A 20,906-nucleotide genomic window follows, 5' to 3' on the forward strand; every position below is an offset into this window, starting at 1 on the left:
GGTCACTGGTAACTCTACTGCAAATGTGTTCACATAAATAACGGTTTGCACATTTGAACATTACTGCATGCACCTGGGAATGTTGATGGCAGGAAAGCAATTTCAAATTCTTCAGGAGAAACCAAGAATGACAATACCTTCTCTAAATAAGGCTATAATTTCCCACTGAGGAATACTCCTGTTTTCATAACTAGATCCCTAATCCCCACCATTTTGAACAGCCCATTCCTAGACTGGCAAAGAAGCACTTGGGATGGGGTGAACCAATTGCTGTGATAATGGGACATCACAAAACATGCTGTTATGATGACTCTGCAGAAAGAGACACTGTGGCAAAGACTGCAGTCAGGTGCATCTAGGGCAGTGGTGGCGAACCTATGGCACGCGTGCCAGAGCCGGGGTTTGGGGACCCTTGTTCTAGATGAAAAGTTCATTATGGGTTACAAGTAATAGTAGGTAAAAGATGTTAATGTATGAGTTGTTGTTTCTAAACTAAAACCTCAGTATTCAGGTTAAAATGCCATGTTGGCACTTTGCGATAAATAAGTGGTTTTGGATTGCAGTTTGGGCACTCAGTCTCTAAAAGGTTTGCCATAACTGATCTAGGGTATGGTGAGTAGGATGACATTAGAAAAGGGGCACCACTGAGCACCACTTTCTCAGCTGACTCTCAGCTTTCGCTGAGCCCCTGCAAACCCCTAAGCACAGCGCTGTCCTTGGAGGCCTGCAGTGGCTTGGCAGGTGCTGAAAGTCGGTCAGGAAGCAGCTGGAGAAGGAAAGGGGAGCATCAACCACATTGCAAAGCCACTGCTGTCCTCCTCCAAACCCAAAAGTGATGTCACAATGTCACATGACACCGTGATGTCAACCCACCCAGGTGGCTGCCCCTATATACACCTCTGTTTGCAGTGACAGAGAACCTTTGATAAACAAGTAGTCCTTATATGTTTTCCTATTCTGTAAAAACAATGTAACATGGTAACACCTGAAGATACCAAATAAACAAGGTCTTAGACTGTGTAAATGGGACCATTTGTATAATTAGACTGAGACAAAAGCTGGGTCACGATAATCAGGAGGAAATCTGTATATACAGGTGGAGCCTCTTTATTTGCGGGGATTCCATTTCAGACCCCCCCCCCCATGTATACTGAAAACAGTGGATAACAAAATCCACAGTTATCACAACCCACCTTTGCTCCAAACGTAACCAAAGCCTTGCTCCAGTTGCGTTCAGAACATGGATCATCTCATGCAACCTCTCAGAGGCTCAGAAAAACCTCCCAGACACTACGAGAACATGGTTCTGGTTGTGTCTGAGACGTCTGCAGAGGGGCGATCTGGGGATTTGGCATTCAAGGGGGAGCAAACCCGCAGATGCCAAATTCATGGATAAAGGCCCCATCTGCACTTTATTATTTCTGAGTTAAAAGAGGGAGGAGCCTTTTGTGATCATTTTCATAAGATGTGCTCCTTGCAGTGATTGTTCACACTCCTTTGTGAAAGGGTGCAAAACTATTTATGAAGATGCCACAGGAACAGGGCGCATATCCTGTTGCCAAGGCAACGGAGATGACATTATCTCACTTCAATCTCGCCATACGTATTCGACTAATTTTGGGAAAGAATGCGGGATGCCCAGTAGAATGCAAACTGTCCACAATCATATGAACATATGAAGTGGCCTTATACTGAGTCAGACCACCGGTCCATAGAGCCAAGCATTGTCCGCACTGTTTGGCAGCAGCTTTCTTGGATATCTGGCAGGAATCTTTTCCATCAGCTGGGCCACCGGGTCTACTCAATCTGCACCAGTTCTATAGTAAGCCCAAGTTCGCATGGACCTGGGTTGAGGGATCAAGGACTCAGCAGGTGCTGCTGCCACCAAACTCACCCCCTTCCCTGGTCCTGATTCACCCTGCCCCATTCTGCCCAGCTGCCCAGCTCCACCTCCCTTCCTTGTTCCAGCCTTATCACACCATCATATTTGCTGTCTTTGATTCCGGATTCTCCCACTCAAGGCTGTCAATGGAAAAGTTTCTTCCTATCATTCAACCATGATACTTTACAGTTACTTTTATATTTTTATAGTTTATAAATCTACCAACAAGGAGAAGGGTGGATCAGCCTAGGAAGGGGGGCGGGGCTTGGCAGCAGTAGCCTGTACCAAATCCTAGCTCCCTTTCTTGGCCCAATCCATCTTTATGGATCCACTATATCCCTGAAGCAGATCTGAGTACCCCATCAGGCTGACAGGGACCTTCACTGAGGAGGCCTCAGGAGGTCAAAACACCCCTGCAGGATACAGTGGATGGCACCATTGCACTGGCACCATTGTATCACATGGGGAGTTAAGGTAGGATTGGGCTATTATTCAGGTTTCACATCATGCTGAACAATGTACTAGCAAATGAAAACTCTCACTTGTCCCAATAAGGAAATTAGCCCTGCAAATATTATCCAATTATTTTACAAAATTCATAAATGCTGCATCACTGTGAAGCTTATAGTGAAGCTTCTGGCTAAATCACAAAAATGTTGAGGTTACTGAAAGAAGAACAGGTCATACCACATTGAAAACTACATTCAAGTGGTTATACTGCCACAAACAGGACTCCAAAGCTCCAATTCAACAATTAACCGGGGACACAAATTTTATTGTCTAAAACGCACAATACCTCTACCTTTAGCGTTGATTTTATGCCTGATGAGACAACAATTTATTTGAACTTAACGTAACAAAACTCCAACAATCCTTCTTCAGCAATCATCAAGTTGTGAAACTCTGAATAAACACAATCCCCACTACACCGTCTACCAACCCTCATGCATTCTGACAACTTCACAAGCTCCCTCCACCCTATGGAGAAAAATCTGAGCTCTCTATCCACTGAAAAATATTTAGCTGACTGTCTGCTGAACCTTTCCATGGAATGCGAAGACACACTCTCATCAATCATTCCCAGAGACTCTGGTGATTCATGAGACCTGTCTAGATTAACAGACTTCCTTGTTCACTCCCTCAACCATGCTTCCTTGTTCCAGCCTTATCACACCATCACATTCATTAACCCATCTTCAGAGTCAGGCTTTCCCCACCTTAATGGAAAAGTTTATACTTATCACTTAACCATAATTCCTCTTGTTTATATATCTGCCAACACAGTTTGCACTATAACTTTTTTATCTGTCTGCAGGTGTTTTGACAACTGAGAAAAACTATTTAAAACTATGGTTTCCCTGGAATTTTTAGTTTCATCTCAATTATTCATCTGCTCCTTGTGAAAGTGTGATGGGCAGCTCAATTCTGCATAAATTCCCCTACACCGATGCAGTGCCAGTGTGGCTTCTGCTGCATTCTGAGGGGGAATTTCAGGTGCTGGAGCTTTTCCTGGGGCAAGATGGCAATTGTCCCCTCCTTGAGGTAAGGGACATTTGCCTCCTTGCCCTGGGGTAAGCCTCAGCAACCTCACTGGGGCAACTTTGGCCTGCTTCAGTGAAATCACTTGCACAAGTCTACATTATCCTGTGTTAGTGGATCAGGCCCTGGAAGGAGGATAGGATATTATGAGCACTGGAGCCACCTATCCCGCCCCCTCCTAGTGATGATCTGCTAACCTCCTATCTGCGCCATTTTGCCCCCTCCCTGCCCTTCCATTAACCCTGCACTACCCAGTGGGACCTTACCTGCTGCACTATGTACTGCTCCCTGTACTGGTAAGCCTTCCTGCTAGCAGGCCAGGAATCTGCACTGTCGTACTGTGCCTTGTGATACGTTTGCAACAATCTGTGCAGCCTGCAAATGTCTACGCTGGTGGAACTTGCAGTAGTGGGATAGGATTGTGCCATAACTATAAATGATACCTCATTTTCCTAAATAATACAGCTTTAGGGAAACTTCAGTTGAGTTCAGTCATACTTCTCATTAACAGCTTCTCTAGAGATTACCTCCAGCTGATTTTTCTTACGGAATTTTCCACTCCCTTGGGATAATATCTACAAAAATTCATCATACGACAGGGCATCAGGGCATCATCGCACTGAAAAAATTTCCCACCTCTACTTCACATTAATGGTGGCTGCTATTGCACAGGGAGGCAACACAACAGAAACATATCATATGCTACACATTCGTAGCTGCCACAAAACAGGAATGGAAATTAATTTACAGGAAGCTGATGGGATATAAATTTTAAAAAGTATCTGGACTAACTCTAAAAGAAGCTTCCAACATTCGTTAAAAAATCAGGAAGAAGTGAAGTAAAAGTATGTAGCACTTTCCCATAGTTGTTTAGGTCCTAGGAAACTGGGTCCACATATCTTCCCCTATGGGTGTAGGTGTGTGCCTCTACATGGACAGGAAAAGCATGCAGAGGGATATTCTAAACAAGAATGAGAGAGAAAGCCCAACATTAAGCAAAGGGGCTTCCTTTAAAATAATAATAAATATATTCATGCATTGTGAATGAACAGAGACACCTACAAGCATATTGTAAGACACTTGGCATTCAAGATCAGGATGAGAATGCACTGCAACTACGTCCCGATAGACCCCGACACTTATTACAGTCACTTACACTTAAAATACTAAATATAATCTTCTGTAGATGAAATAAATGCACTATAAGGCATTAGAAGTGGAGGATGAGTTCACCATGAAATGATATTTATTCCCAAAAATCTATAAATGATTTTTAACTGATTTAGGGCACAATCCTAACCAGGTCTACTCAGAAGTAAGTCCTATTGTGTTCAATGGCACTTACTCCCAGGAAAGTGAGGTTAGGATCGCAGCCTTAAAATGTCAGCACCCTAGCTCTGGATCCTGACTTCATCTCCTAGGCAGCCTCTGCCAGGCTAAGACTGGTCCCAAAAAGGCAAAAAATGTGACTTCCAGTTTTCCCTTATATGGTATTCTGGTCTTGGAGAAACCAGAAGTCATGTTTTTTGCCTTCTTGGGTTCAGTCTGAGTCTGGCAGAGGCTGCAGACAGAAGTCAACGGCCTCTGCTGGGCTCAGCGGACCCTCCAGAGGCAAGGGGAACAGGGATGGGACCCCCACAGACCCGTTCCACAGATTAGTGAATTCACAGATACGGGATATGTGGACACGCAGGTCCCCCTGTACTGAACCTCCTACCAAACAGGCTCACAAAATGACCTCACATTCTAGTGTTATGGGAGACAGAGAAAAGCCATTCTCTATTTATTTTCTCCACACCACACATAATGCCATAAACATCTATCACAGGAGTAGCCAACCCCTAGCAGACCATTTGTGCCACTTTTTATATACATCATCTTGAATGTGCCACTCTACCTCATTTCAGCCCTCTCCGGACCTGCTTGGGCGGCTTTGCCAGACCACATGATCTGCCAAGCCTCCGCTCTGCTATCTTTGTCCTGCCCCTGCCCTTGTCGCTCCCTTTCTGGTTGTCGAGCCTGATGGAGCGCTGTGCACTTGCGGCCATGCAGCCCTGTGTCAACCAGTGTGGCCATGACAGGTGACTTTGTGAATGCCACTTTGAAAGTGTCCACATGCCATGGGTCAGTCACACAGACCTACAGCCATACTACCCTGAACGTGTCCAATCTCACCTGATCTCTGAAGCTTAAACATGATGAGGCCTGGTTAGTACTTGGATGGGAGACCATCTAGGAAGACTGGGTGCTGTAGGCATTTGGCCTTCCTGGTTTGTGGTCAATGGCCCTCTCCTTCTGCTGCAGCAGGCCCCAGGTAGCCCACCCTACTTTCCATGCCCACCTCTGGCTCTGCCCCTCAGCCCACCCAGTTGCCAGCCCAGCTGTGGACAGGCAAGCTGTCCTTGCGGTTGAAGAACCAGCAATGAGGCTTGCTGGCACACCATTCCTCTTGCAAAGACTCCCTGCTGGGCAACTCCCTCTCATCCTCCCAGCTGAGTGTCGGTCTTACTAAGGTGGAGGTGGAGGCAATGGTTTGGGGGGTGGCAGCTCAAGTGCGCTCCCCAGAGGACAGACACTTCAAGGACGGATGGGAAGGAATAGGTGAAGAAGATTTGTTGCTAGGCGTTGTGTAACAGAAATGCAGATTGGAGGAGGTAGGAGAAGCCCTTCAGGAGTGGACCAGTGGGTTGGAGACATAGGTATGTATTTTGTGTGGAGGTTGTCCATGGTGGTGGGTGTGGAAAGAACAGATGTTTACAGGAGAGGCAGAAATCCTGTTTCCCATGCAGTACGGGAATGCAAAATGTAGGGCAGCAAACAGCAGTTAAGTACCTGCAGCCATACTGCCTTGAACATTCCAGATCTTCTGAGATCTTGGAAGCTAAACAGGGTCAGGCCTGGTTAGTACCTTGGATGGGAGACCACCTGGAAAAACCAGGTGCTGTAGGCTTTTGGCCTCTCTGCCTTTGTGGTCTCAGGCCCTTTCCTTCTTCTGCAGCAGGCCCTAAGCGGCTGGGTCCTGCTTTCCAGGATCCACCTCCAGTTCTGCCCTTCAGGGGACCTAACTAGCAGACGGGTGAGCTGTCCTTGAGCAATGCTGTCCTGTAGTTAGGAAGCCTCTTGCTGAGCCCTCTTACTCTGGGAGCAGCCTTCACTGGTAGCCTAATTTTGGGGCACTTTGAAGTTGCTTGCACCACTCACCCGTGTCAATAATTCCAAAACTGCTGAATTTGACCTGAATCTGAATACTTCTCTTTCTAGAAGTACTGCTAATTCTTCCAGTTTAGTTCAACTGGTTATTCTGCATGCGTGTGTGTGTGTGTGTGTGTGTGTGTGTCTGCATGCATGAAAGGTGAAATGTGTGCAAACATATGTGTGTTTGCATATGCAAACATATGTGAGTGAATGAGCACCTAGATGCTGGTAAAGCCCACTTACCCTAGCATAACCTCTCTTAAGGGCAGATCCAGAAGAAAGGTCTCTGCACAGGTATCTTCTGCCATGCACAGGTTACCATAGATTGGGAACTTACATGTACATGTGAATATCAATTTATGTCCTGTACATATTTACGTAGAGTTCTAAACATTGCTGTTCAAAACCTTGCTACTTTTTGGTTGTTCCTATTAAAAGCATCACTCTACTTTGGCATCACTCTACTTCTCTTATCTTCAACCATTTTTAATTAGACCTTTGTGTTTTAACTTAGGGTGCAATGCTGGGTTGGCCTTGGGCTGACGGAAGCCTCCTTAAGAGTTGAGGAAGCTAGTGCAAGGACACGCGTCAGCCTCACTGTGCAATTGCCTGAACTTCAGCTGGAGAGTTGCATGGGGGGTTGGGAAGGGTGGAACGAAGGTGTTCAGGAGGGGGACAGACAGGGCAGACGGGCCAGTGGGAGGACCGGGCCCAGGAGGGGGTAGTACGAGGATCTGGCACATAGGCTGGATCCTAAACCTCCCCCCCCCAAATGGCTCAGCCTTGCATCAGGCTGCTTGGATCTGTGCCACCTCTTTAGGTGGTGCAGATCCGAGTGCCCCATAGGGGTAGCTGCCATGCTACATGGGTAAGGGGAATGAATTCCCTTAATCCAAGTTGCACTGTAACCCAGTTGGCCTGCCTGCTCCAGGGCATGTTAGGATTGGGCTGTTAATATTCTAAAACCTATCCTACAACTTTAGCAAAGAGATGCCATTTAAATTATGGTTTTTACCACAGAGATGAAATCAGCTTTATATCATAGTGTCCCAACCCTCCTGTTCATATTTTCACTTCCTACATGTTCTTGGCATGCTCCTGTTCTTAGCGGCTAACAGGCAGTGACACCAAAACAGAGAAGGGACATGACATACATAAAGCAAACAGAAATGGAACATAGCACAAGAAAGCGACATTCACAATCCAACTGACAAGGCCAGTCACTTTTCATTAAACAGCATGGCAGGCATCAAAACTATGACATGCACATGTGTGTGCGAGAATGAGAGGGATGTAGCATATCATGTGATCCCATGATAATCAGATAGATAGATGGATGATGCATCAATACCGTACGCATATCAAGTTATAGTATTTTATTGTCATTAATAAAAGAACAAAAAAAATAATTCCAAAGTTTTAGAATGTCATTTAAAAAAAACTCGAAATGAGAATAAACTGCAAACATTTGAATAACATCACAGTAGGGATAATATACCTAAGGAAATCTATTGAAATATGCTAGTGAATCCATCCTCTTCTTGCCCATTAAAACTGCAATTGACTGTAAACCTCCTACCCCTCTCCACTGAGACTTTAATTGTAAAGATTCCTGTTACATATCATATTAGAATTTAGTTAAAATTGTAGAACACATTATTTCCAATCAGACAGCCAACCATCACTCACAAAGATTTTTAAAAAGGTGATTAATAATTCATCTCAGATAAGGAAAAGATCTATATTTATACCATCTTCTCAGCCACCATAAACTACCTGACAATTGTTCAGTAATGATGCCCAGTAAATTCTTTAAAATGGTAATTTGTCATTCTGTCACTTCATTTGTGACCTAAAATTCCTCACTTGAGGCATCATCAAATAAATTAATCACTTTCCAGGATCCATTTCTCTGTTCTGAACGTTATTATGCCGGGACTCTCTTGTGTTTCTGTTCATTTACATATATTTAATGGCTCGACAGTGGTTCACTATGGCACATAGCACACACATCTCATTACAGGTGAAATATTCTAACTGCCACTATCACTGGGAAGGAAAATAACTCTCCCAATTTAATTTTCCTGATGTAACAAAACCATGATTCTTCACTATGAAATGTTGATGCCATCCATCAGTCACAATCAATAAAATCATCATCGAAGTACGCCTTCTTTAGCATCCTTCCTTCATACTGGGTATTATTTGAGGGAGGTAATTAAACTCATAATATGTAATGAATGTAAATGAAGAAAAAATCCTCATGTCCCCCTCTAACTATGCTTATTTTACTGCTTTGATTTAAAGTATTTTTTACATCTTACAATCTATGAAATACACAAGGCCCTGAAGGGGAGCCATCAGAAGTACAGTGGGCAATTAATCAATATGTGTAATGACTAATTAAAAAGGAACATATTTTAATATTTTAAAAAGAAACAAAATGCCATTATTTATAGATATTTCACTTGATACACTCCCTTTGAGTCCTCCACATATCTTACAGTAATGTGAGGTTTGTTTTCAGTTACTGTTGCTTGGATTTTTATTTTTTAAAACTAACTTGGGGTCTGCATTAAAAAAAAAGAGAAAGGGGGGAAAAATCAGTCATGTCCCCTTAACATCTAAGGTAATAATTTCTATTTACAGTACAAGCACTTTCTGCTACATGAATAGGAAAATAGTTTGTTACAGGTACTAACTTTTATGTTTAATTCTAAGGGAATCATCCAAGATTATGCAGCAGCTCAATATGCATTTTCATGAACAGCAAAAGGACATTAACTCTTTTTGCTGTATCCACCTGCTGCAAATTATGCACACTAAATGGCTTTCTTCTTCTATTTAGAAAGGTCAGTGGGGAGGAGTGGGGGGCTTGGTTAGGTAAACGGGTGTGACATAAATATTGTCCATATGTTCTGGCTTTGTAACCTACAGACTACCTCCCAGCCCCTTCCAATATCTTGATTGATACTTTAGTCATAGGAATCCAAGACCATTATAGCCAACTGCTATAATATGTATGTATATATATGTATATGTATACAAGGGCATATATATATATATGTATATGTATACAAAGGGCACCAGTACTTGTTCTCTGAATGTAAAACATAAAGTATTCCCCAGTAAAGCCACTTTTTCTTGAATGAAAAATGATCCTTGTTATCTATTCCAATTTAGTAACTTCAGTAATTATTTTAAAGAGATGCACTAAATATGAGCATACGGTTTTAGGAGGAAACAAATAATGAATTAACCATTTATAACAATCTTACCTGATAAATTACTGCAGTTTCCTCTTTTTAAAAAATTGTGCATTGATTTTGGAAAGAGTACAGGCGTACCTTTCATCTGAAATTCAACTGGCTATTAATTGGAAGCCAGCATATTAGACAAACAAGTTCTGTGCAGTCTTTCTTAATATATCAATGTCTGACACGCTTTGCATAGGGTCTAATTTCTAAGCCTACTTTTTGAAACGGGCAGTATCTTACGTACACGCAAAAATACCAGTATGGTTTAACTTGGGTTGGAAGTAGTAGGAGGAAAGTTACGTCTTGAGAGGAAGTAGGATTTGTTCTTCTTAATGCTAATATTTTTTAGGCAGTAGACTTTACATTGTTTCTACCATATAGCAAGAATTACGAGGGACTACAGCAGGGGTCTCCAAACTCCAGGCCAGGGGCCAGATGCGGCCCACAGCAAGCCTCTATCTGGCCCGCAGCCAGCCTCTGATCCCCTGAGAGCCTCTGCCTCAGTTGACCAAACACAATCGAAGTTGTGCTTGCGGGGTGGGGGAATGGAAGTCCATTTAAGTGTGTGCTTTATTTCTTGGGCTGTGTTGATGCATGGACAAATCCTGGACATTTATTCATTCATCTAAGATCCATCTCTAATATATTTATTTAAATTTTATATTTAATTTTTTTTTTCTGGCCCTTGACACTTTGCCAGATATTTGATGCAGCTCTTTGGCTGAAAAGTTTAGAGACCCCTGGACTAAAGTAACAGAGTTCTGAGGTAATAGAAAGGTCTTTAGACTGTAAGCAGCAGATATTGCTTTGGACTGCGTTCCACATTAAAAATAAAAATCCCAGCAAATAAAAAACAAAACTCAAGCACAGCGTTTTCAACCAGTGTGCCATGGCACATGGATGTGCTGCGAATGGTCTACAAGTGTGCCATGGGGAATTCGGAAAGGATCGTTTACTAGTAAGGCCATTGGAGGATGTGAGCCCTGACTGGCAGCACAGTGTGCCTTGTCAGTTGTCAAAAAACTGGTGTGCCTTGAGCATTTTTGAGCCTTGTCAGTGTACCGTGAGATGTAAAAGGTTGAAAATCACTGCTCTAGCAAATGGGAAAGAGAGGTTCTGCTCAATTATGCTTGCTGTGAATCCCTCACCTGTGGTATGAAGTGGTACAGTCCATTCTGCCACCTCAGTGTTCTAGTGCTATATTCTCCTATGGTGGTTGACCCGGCCATAGGTAGAACTGGGGTAGACTCCTAAAACTTGGAAAGTGGTAACAACACGTACGTTGCAACTGTTGGTGAGGTAACCCAGGTACTGCCAGAGCCACTGGGTCTCACTGCTAGGGCCACTGAAAGCTGGCATTTGTGCCCAGGGCAATCTTTCACAATCTCCCTCATTACCATGTGATGATTTTGAAACAAAGCCCAAGTGAAATGCATTTGCCTGGCCTTTTTTTTATTTTTCTCCCCTCTTTTTTCTTTTCAGTGTTCCAGACTTATATTTGTGCTCCATACTGTAATTTCACCTTCATACAATGCCAAAACACATGCAGGCCTGATGCAATGCCTTGTGTTCTAGAGACACACACTAAAACAGCTACAGGACCAACCTTGTTATACAAGGATTTTGTATACATGGATTTGACTCAACACAAATGGCCAATGCAAATGAGAAGGCATGTGCTGATCCCTGGACAAGGGGAAAAATGTACCCCTTTAAAATGCTTTTCTTACTGTTGTAGAGATTTTTATCTCAACAGGATTAGAAGGGCCCTTTAAATGAAAGGAAAACAGACCTTTACAATAGTTAGAGAGAGGGCAGCCAGCTGACAAGCCATCAATCATTCTCTCTCCAAGCAACCCCCTCCTTTCTCCATGCAAGAAAGATAAACCTTTCTAAGCACCTGGAGAGAGACTGATTGTTGGACTGTCGTCTTAATGACTCTCTCTTAACATCTCAAAGGTCAGCAAGGCTGTTTTTCAATCACCAGAGGAAAGGGACTTTGTTTTTTAAATAGATTTGCTATAGTTCGATTTTTGCTATCCATGTGAGTTCTGGGAATGGAACCCCCTCGAATAATGAGACTCAACCTGTTTCAATCTTTTTCATCACATGGCACAATGACAAGGCACTAAAATTGTCAAGGCACACCATCAGGTTTTTGACAATTGACAAGGCACACTGTGCAGCTGGTGGGAGGCTCACATCCCCCATTGGATGTACTAATAAATGACCTTACCCCAAATTCCTGTGGCACACCTGTGGTCATCTCCAGGTGACCCATGAAAACAATCCTGAAGTTTAAAAATAGAACCTCCAAGAATTTCCAACATGATATCATGTCTGGAGGGGGAGCCTCCAAGAATCAGAGTTGGTAACCCTAACAGTCATGCAACCACTCCAAATGAACCTACACACGCAGCAAAAACAAAGTGACAAAATGCTGTTTTGATAGAATGGCTCATACCACTTTAGGCACTAGATGGGGAAGATACAATCTGAATGTTCCCTGTAAGTAGAAAATTAGCACACGAGGGAGAAAAAAAGTTCTTACTGATCCTTTTGTCTGCTGTGCCTTTTTTCCCCCTATATAACACAGAGAAGCACTGAAAAATGTGATTCCTCACCTTCAGCCCTGACAGGTGCAGTCCACTTTACCACAACTACATTTTCCATCATATTTAGACCATGTTGAAAAAAGAGAGAATAGAATCCTTCTTGATAGTACACAAAGGCATTTGTACAAGTGGCATTTCTGAAGCAAACATCGTATCTGAAAACTAATATTAATATGATATAAAATGAAAAATCTTAGAGGATTCTTAGAACAATAGTTTAGAACAATAGAACAACAGTTTTCCAAAGGAGTTCCAAGGAGACGGGGGCTTCTTATGCACAAAACAGTACTGGCAGACAAGCTTTGCTACCAACACCAAAATGTGTGGTTTGGCCCTAAGATGGTTAACAGATTGTACTGGAATCTGACCCTGAGACTTACTTTGCAGTCCAGCATAACTACAGAAGTAACTACATCCCAAGGCTAATTTCTGGCTTCCTATTTGTGGGACAGAAAAAGTGCTGATGCATTCCAAGTCTTCCTTGTGCAACTTCACAAAAGAAGCAATTGTCTGCTGTGAGTAATGCTTTTCTAGTTGGTCTGGTCAGAGGCTGTGTGCTCCTCAGCATTTTTCTACAGAATGTCCTGTAAATAAATGAGCCCAGTACCGCCTCTATATATTTTGCCCCAAATAGCCTGATTGGAATTGACCATCACAACTAACTCATTCTCTATGTTTATGAATACTAGCATTTGCAGGGAGGATGGCAGGGGAAGAAAAAGATACTACATCCTAAATACTTTTGAAGCTGTATTTTTATCCATATGTTTCTTTTAAAATTCCAGTCACGCATTTTCTGGTCAACTGAAATCTTTGAGGGTGACATCCAACAAAGCTTTATACAAAGGCTTTGAATAAGGCCTTCTAGGCCTCACTCAAGTTGTTGGATCCAAGTTCTGGGCAGACGTTACAATCATTACACAGTGTGGAGATCTAATTGTTCCTACCCCAGCCCCTTGGTAAGCCTAACAGCCATGCACCAGTGTTAATGTCTGCACCGGGGCTTCTGTACAACTGTGTGATCTGTGTTCCACAAAAATTGCAGCATACCGATTGTGCAATTTGCATCTAAATGGGTAGTCCCTCTGCAGATGTTATAATTAATGCATGCCAAGAGAGTGAAGCCAACAGGCCTGATCCCAGTCCTCCACAGATATGCATAAGACTTCAGTCTTGTGCACATTTACTTGGAGGCAAGCTCCACTAAATACAGTGAGACTTATTTCCAAGTAAACATGCCTAGGATTGTGCAATAAGGCTGAACAAAAGGAAGAGCTATTCAGACATTGCAAAAAGGGACATGGTTTAGATTTCCTCAAAGACCTTCAGAAAGACTTTTCAGAAAGCAGGTGAGGGCTGTTTCCCATTCTCCCATGCCAAAAACATGCTTTGGTAGATATCTAGAACATCAGAGATAAGGCTAAGGTTAGAATTCGTCTTTCTGGCATGCACAGGAGGTATTTTATATGAGGGTCAATAAAAAATGCAATCCTGTACCTGAAATGACCTAGTCCCAGGAGGACTGTATGACATGCTTTACTATGCAAGTTTGTGAGAGTGCAATCAGTCCTAAACTCCTACCGCCAGCCCTGTGTCAGCGCTGAGTGTTGCAAACATGCTGTAGGGATGCCCGCAACACTCAGCACTAGGTCAACGCTGGCACCGGCTCAGCACCAGTCTGCGCTGAGCCCAGTGCCAGCCAGATGCCCGCTGCACGCTACCCATAGCAAGGGAAAAGCTATGGGCAATAGAGAGGTTTGTCGGGGCAGGGTGGAGGTGTTTCAGGGTGGGGGAGGGTGGAGGGAGGGAGGGAGCAAGAATGGAGGAGCTTTGCTGCACCGTATCCTGAACTCCATCTCGGGCCTTCTGGCCCAACATGAGGACTCTCAACTCTGCACCAGCAAAATAGATAGCACAGACTTGAGCCTTATCCAGGGGGTGGCTGCCCAGCGCATACAGGATGCTGTAGCAGCCATTTTGGCACCGCTGCTCTTCTGGGTACCAGGCAGCTCAGGATTGGGCAGGAGGTCTGGTCTAGAGGGTAGAGCCTTCATTTGCCTGAAGATAACATCCACAAGGTCGCCAGTTTGAGGCCACCGGCACCATGCAACCTTGAAGCAGCTGACAAGCTGCTCTGAGCGTGGGAGGATGGAGGCCAGAATGTGAAACCAGATCAGAGTGAAACACCTGGACTGTTGTCGTTCTTGAAAGATAGAACCTTCTTTCAATTGTAAAAATCCCTATGGGGATTTAATCAGCCTGCCTATGTAAACTACCTTGAATAAAGTCTTGAATAAAGACCAAGAAAGGCGGTATATAAATACCTGTATTATTATTATTATTGGGCTGTTATTCAGTTATATTTAAAATGGATTTTCATATCGCACTAAGGGAGTGCAGAATCAGACACTCTATTGACAATATAACTCTAGCAAAAAGAGGCAACAAATAGAGAAATCCATCAGAAGAGACTTTGTAAGTATATTTTACTATCTGAAGCAACGCAACAAGTATTTATCATCTCAAAGATAGCTGGGTGAATACTAGTGTCCAAGCAATTTATTTTATTTTTTTATTTGTTTTTTTTAAAATTCTGCCTCATCTTACTGTTATAAAGCTCATAAACTAAGGAGTTAACTGTTAGGAGGACTGGAGTGAGAACTGCCCTGAGTCCAGGAGAAGAACTGAATAGTGTTATATGCAGAAACTAGCATGCCATGTACACCAGCTGGATATATAAGTTGGAGCTCAGGCTCCCGGAGTTCAGTTCCTGTCATTCAGTCAGCTTGGGATTCTGATGCTGTTTTTCTTGACATTCCCTGAAGGGGTTTGATCCAGGGTCCTGTTCTGCGAGAAAATAATGCGGGTAACTGTTTCAGAGAAATCAGAGAGTTCGGGGTAAACTGTGATACTGTTTTCTGTGTCTGTGGCCTAGTAAACATTTATATTACTTTACCGCAACCTTGGTTTTGGTCTTCATTTCTCTCAGTGTCCCTTTTTGAATTCCTCAGTCCCAGGACAGTGTTCTTGTGCAACACTGCCAACAGGTTCTCAAGGCTGCTCACGAAGAAAAAAGAAGAATAAAAGAAATCACATAATTACTTAAATTTGCATTTTTACAAATTTGTATAATGATACAGTGCAGTGTCATCTGTCAGAATGCACACATCTGCATACATGCCACCTCTTATATCTGTGCAACAGAATGTAAAGCAGCAGGAGATCCAGGGCTGACCTTTGGTCACCAAAGGCTTCTCTTGCAGAGTAATCTGAAACACAGACAATACTTTCCTATAACCAGTGTCTGCTTCCTTGGTCTATCTGGGCAGGTATGGGAGAAAGGGGGAATTACCTTCTCCCTTTTCCTGCTTTTCCTCCCAAATATGCTAAACCTACAGATCTTTATAAGCCAACAAGCCACCTGGTGGGGAAGCTGAATGCTACAATTTGATTGGTAACACTTTAAAGTCTGGGTTGTGTGTATGGTTATTTGAAATGTTTCTTTACAGAAATTAAATAATACTACCATTCCTCACAGCAGCTTTCTATTTTTTAAAAAATGGTAGATGAAATACATTGGAAGTGATACAGTGAAGTTTGTGGGTACTGAACAGATGGCACGGAGTGCCCATGTTATGGCCACCACCATCATAATACCAGCACCATTCCTACTGAAAATGGATTGGGCATGGGTCTAGGACTGAGATCAAAAGCCAGCACCCTGGAAAGAGAAAACAATCAGCAGCATTTATAGGACTTCAAAGCATTCATTCACATAGGGATTTGTATTCACTGAGCATATGTGGAGTTGGTCAAACCAAGAAAGTATTTTTTTTTTTAATCCAAAGGGCAAAGTGCCCTTAGCACACATAAAGTAAGTTCATTTGTGTTCCTGTGTTGCTCTAGCTACCCAGAATGGCTCTGAAGGTGAGAGGGAGGGGCCACTCACATGGCACACTGAGATGCCTGTAAAACTTAGCACAGTGCCCCCCTCTGGGAAACCAACTGAATATGTTACTAAGCATTCTGCCTATGGCCTCTATTCTGGGTACTGGTAAATCATCTCCCAGTCACTAATCAAGCAGGCACACATGCAGTCTCACCCTTCAAAGTGGTGCCAGTTTCCTCTATGACCATCATATTAAGGATGAAGCTTCATTATACACATGGGTGGTATCAGGGGTAAGCCAGATCAGTCAGTGACTGAGGGCCAAGATGGCCAACCCAACTATCCTCACTACTTTCAAAAATAAAGAGTTGCATTTTGACATTAGATTTTCATAAGTATACGCAGGTCCCTGTCACATCCAGAGTTACAAAATGCAATTCTAGATTTTTGGAAGGGCCCAGGGAACAATCCTGATTGACTTCCGGGAGAGGGAAAAGAAAGTGCTATTTGGCCAGCCGGGGCCTGGTGGGAAGTGTGGGGAGGCCTGCCTGCCGCTACATCCCACCGTTTATTGCTACATCCCACCCATCCTATAATTGCCTTGCCCAGCTCCAGGTGAAGCGAGGGAAGTTCCAAATGGTGGCACTAAAAGCAGTTCAATCGTGGAAACACCACAAAGCAGTGCTTCAAAGCAGTCCACCTGCAGCAAGGACAGATGCTCAGCTGAAATGGACAGGAGGGAGAAGCCCAGCAGGGAGCCTTTGCAAAAGGAAGGGTGCGTCAGCAAGCCTCATCTCTGGCCAACCCTACAGACCGCAAGGACAGCTTGTTCACGGCCGACAGCACCAGCCTAGCGCCAGTGGAACACCGGTGCTCCGCCACTTAGCAGTCACCCAAACCCTAGGGCAGTGGAGAGGTAGGTGGGGGCATGGGGGGGGCGTGCTGGGGGAGGGAGCAAGGAGGGAGGGAGGTGGGACAGGTGGAGCTCAGCGCCACCAGATCCTGAGTCTCTGTGTCGGGTCCGCCATCTGACACAGAGGCTCTTGATTCTACAGCGACCCAAGTGTTGCTGTAAAGCCGGAGCTCAAAGTAGGGAAGTTAAAATTTTTCCTTACCCACATCCCCTCCTTCTGGCGCACACACATAAAGTAACGTGTGGCACAGAAATGGTGTTTAAAGTTTAGCCAAATATGGACATGGGTGTGGTTGAGAGAAATGTAGCAAAACTGTCTGTTTTGTGTGTGTATGATAATGGTGCTAAAGAGTAACCAATGAGCATGGTATAACCAGGAAGTTACTAGGCAGAAGTCAAGTTACTAAGCAGAAGACAGCTAAGTCATGAGACTACAGCTATGCTGGAGTATATACGTATAAGCCAGCTAATGCCATTGTTCGGGGCCACACCCTGAGTAGCTTTGCTAGGTGTTGGTGCACTCGCACCTTCAGGTAATGCTTCAGGTAATGCGTCAGGTTACTCGCACCTTCAGGTAATGCTTTCAGGTAACAGCTGCAGAATCAAGTAGCCCCATTGCAGGGCTACGTGCCTTACCCCGCCGGGGGAAGGGGATGAAAGTTCCCTTCCCCTGAGGAGCCACTGGCGGATGCCTGGTTGTGCTCAGGGTGCAGCGGCCGCCATTTTTGGCTCCACGGCAGCCCTGAGCTCTGGGCAGCTCAGGATTGGACTGTGAAACCACAAAGGCAGAAAGGCCAAAAGCCTACAGCACCTGGTTTTCCCTGGTGGTCTCCCATCCAATGTACTAACCAGGCCTGACCCTGCTTAGCTTCCAAGATCACAGAAGATCTGGAACGTTCAGGCCAGTATGGCTGCAGGTAGTCAACTGCCTGCTTTGCTGTCCTACATTTTGCACATGCCCACGCTACATGGAAAACAGGCTTTGTATCACACCTGTAAACATCCCTCTTTTCCACACCCGTCACCACAGGCATCCTCCACTCCACACAAAACACACACCCACACCTCCAACCCACTGGTCTGCCCCAAAGGGCTTCTTCTGCCTCCTTTGATCTGCATTTCAGTTTGCCCAGGGGACGACAGGCACACACAATGCCCACCAACAAAGCTTCCTGACCTCTTCCTCTCCACCCATCTTCCATGATGTGGGTTGGCCACGTAGCATAGTGGGTGTTGGCCACTCCTGATGTAGAGTCTTGGAGCGAAAGCAAACCAGGAGATTCAATGTTACTCCTCTAACTAAGCAGAGGGGCACCTTTCAAAGTACTCACTACAGCACAATATATTTTCTAATGTCTATTTCCTTGACACGTTTTGTTAGATTGGGAGCGTACTTATAACTTTTGCTACATAAACCACTTTTTGCTACATAAGCCAACTAGGATAGATTTTGTAATAACGCATACAAACATAAATCAATACTCAGGAACACCTTTGTTGAAAAGCAGCATATACATATTCTTGATGATGGCAGTGGTTGTGTTAGCACCCAACAGTGGCTTCCATTTTACTCTGGTCATGTGGGCAGAGGGCTGGGAAGAAAGGCTACATCACCTCTTTCCCCTTGCCTTCACCAGAAGAGAAGTTTGTGAATACTGGAGCACAGTGTTAGAGAGGTCTAGCTGCCACTGGAAGGGGTTGTAGGCCTCGGTAATGTGGGCTTCCCAGGCCCAGAACCATTCAATGGATGGTTCAAATGACTGAACAGCTACTATAGCTTTTCTATGGCTGGAAATCAGCTGTCATATCATCACAGCACTGTGAGTGTCTGGTCTCTCTTGGCAATAGGGCCTATCTTGGGCAAAACCAGATGGAGTCCCTGGATGGCTCGTTACTGCAGCCAGGAGTCAATAAAACAACTTTCCAGTAAGGCTGTTGGAAGGCAGAAGACTCTGCATATTTAAGCAATGAACTTGCCACAAGTGGAAATGAACAAATCCCGAGCACCCCATTAAAGAGGTGGTCGGAGTTTGTTTGGCCTGGCCGGGACACGAGAGTCCAGTCCCTCCCCCAAAGGGGAGGTGAAGGGGGCGGGGTCTGGCAGCCACGGCGGACCTTTAAAAGGGGACCAGACCCAGCCCTCTTCCTCCTTGTGCACGTGGGTACCGTGGGAATACCTGCCCGCCCGCCCTAGAGGCAGTCTGAGTTTAACTGGTCGCCGTTTGGGGCTGGGTAGGAATTTTTTGCTGCCTGCCAAGATTGGCCAAAGGGCAGGCAGTTTTTTCGCCTACCCCAGACTGTTATGGGCCAGGGGGTTACACCCCCCCTGTTTGCAAGCTGCCATTGGTCACTTTAGGAGGGCAGGTGGTGCGGGTTAGGAGGCGTGAATGGGACTTTGGCATGCACCTTCAGGTAGCATAGGCAGGGCAGAACCCTATTTCAGTCCTCAGGGGCTTGGCGGCACGAGGACGTAGACGGGGCCCTGGGCCGGGACTGCGGGGCACACCTCAGAGGCTCAGCAGCTCGAGGTGGCACAGTCTGCGGTCCGGCTGCCTTCCCCTTAAGGGATAGACATGAATGAGACGCGCCGTCCCAGTAGCGGGGCGCGACTTGGAGTCGGGTGCATGCCCACCTGGGGGCAGAGGTTTCTGGTACCGCCCAGAGGTCCCTCCCCGCACCACAGGGGCTTTTGCTGCCTCGGATGCTGCAGGTCTCAGCCTCTGCTTCTCTTGGTAACATGAAATAAAGTTGCCCTTTCTCCCATATCTGTTGTCTCGAGTGTTCATTGGACAGTGTGGAAACAAAGGGCTATTGTTAAACAAAGAAAAAAATTAAAATACTGACTATAAAATTTCAAATTTTAAGTTGACTATTTTACTCCATTCTTCAATCATTTTTAAGAGTTGGCTCGAGTTATTTATCCCTTATTCTAAACTATTGCCTATATACCAAAACACTGATAACTTTCCAAATTAGGGTCAATTTTCTGATAACTTCTACAAACATAAATCAATAGTCAGAAATCTAAACTTCAGATGATAGGTTATCCAAACTACCTTTCCTAATGGTAATGAAGGGAGGGATGGCTAATAGATTAGTTACAAAGCACATTGCTCTTTATGCATAAGTTCCTAAATTCAGTTCCTGGCATTTCTGATTAACATGCATTTTGACAAGGCAGTGGAACGCAATCATGCAGAGGGCTAAGGGCCCAATCCTATCCAACTTTCCAGCACCGGTGCAGCCACAATGCAGCCCCCCAGGTAATGGAACAAATGTTCCCATAACTTGAGGAGGCCACTGTGACTACCTCCCCACCACAGGATGCAGTGCATGCCCCGTGGGCACGGCTGCACCAGCACTGGAAAACTGGATAGGATTGGGCCCTAAATTAATCTCCTGGGGCAGGGAGTTCCAATGATTGGATGACACAAATGAGAAGGTCTGGTCTTGTGTTCCCACCAAACAAGTGAACAAAACTGGGAGAGAGCCACTCTACCTGACTCATCCAACTAGGTTTCTGTAATGCATGCCATACAAGCCAGCTCACCCAGGATCAAATCTTGAATTGCTGTGGTCATTCCATTGAGCAATCGATCACTGAGAAGCTTCTGAT

At 44.6% G+C, this 20,906-nt stretch overlaps 2 pseudogenes; one reads left to right on the plus strand and one right to left on the minus strand.

The window, feature by feature from the left end:
- Positions 1–6,251: 6,251 nt before the first annotated feature.
- LOC136637331 (5S ribosomal RNA) lies at positions 6,252–6,371 on the plus strand (annotated as a pseudogene).
- Positions 6,372–18,089: 11,718 nt separating this feature from the next.
- On the minus strand, positions 18,090–18,209 carry LOC136637592 (5S ribosomal RNA; annotated as a pseudogene).
- Positions 18,210–20,906: the final 2,697 nt, after the last annotated feature.

This window comes from Tiliqua scincoides, chromosome 1 (assembly GCF_035046505.1).
Source record: "Tiliqua scincoides isolate rTilSci1 chromosome 1, rTilSci1.hap2, whole genome shotgun sequence".
NCBI lineage: Eukaryota > Metazoa > Chordata > Lepidosauria > Squamata > Scincidae > Tiliqua > Tiliqua scincoides.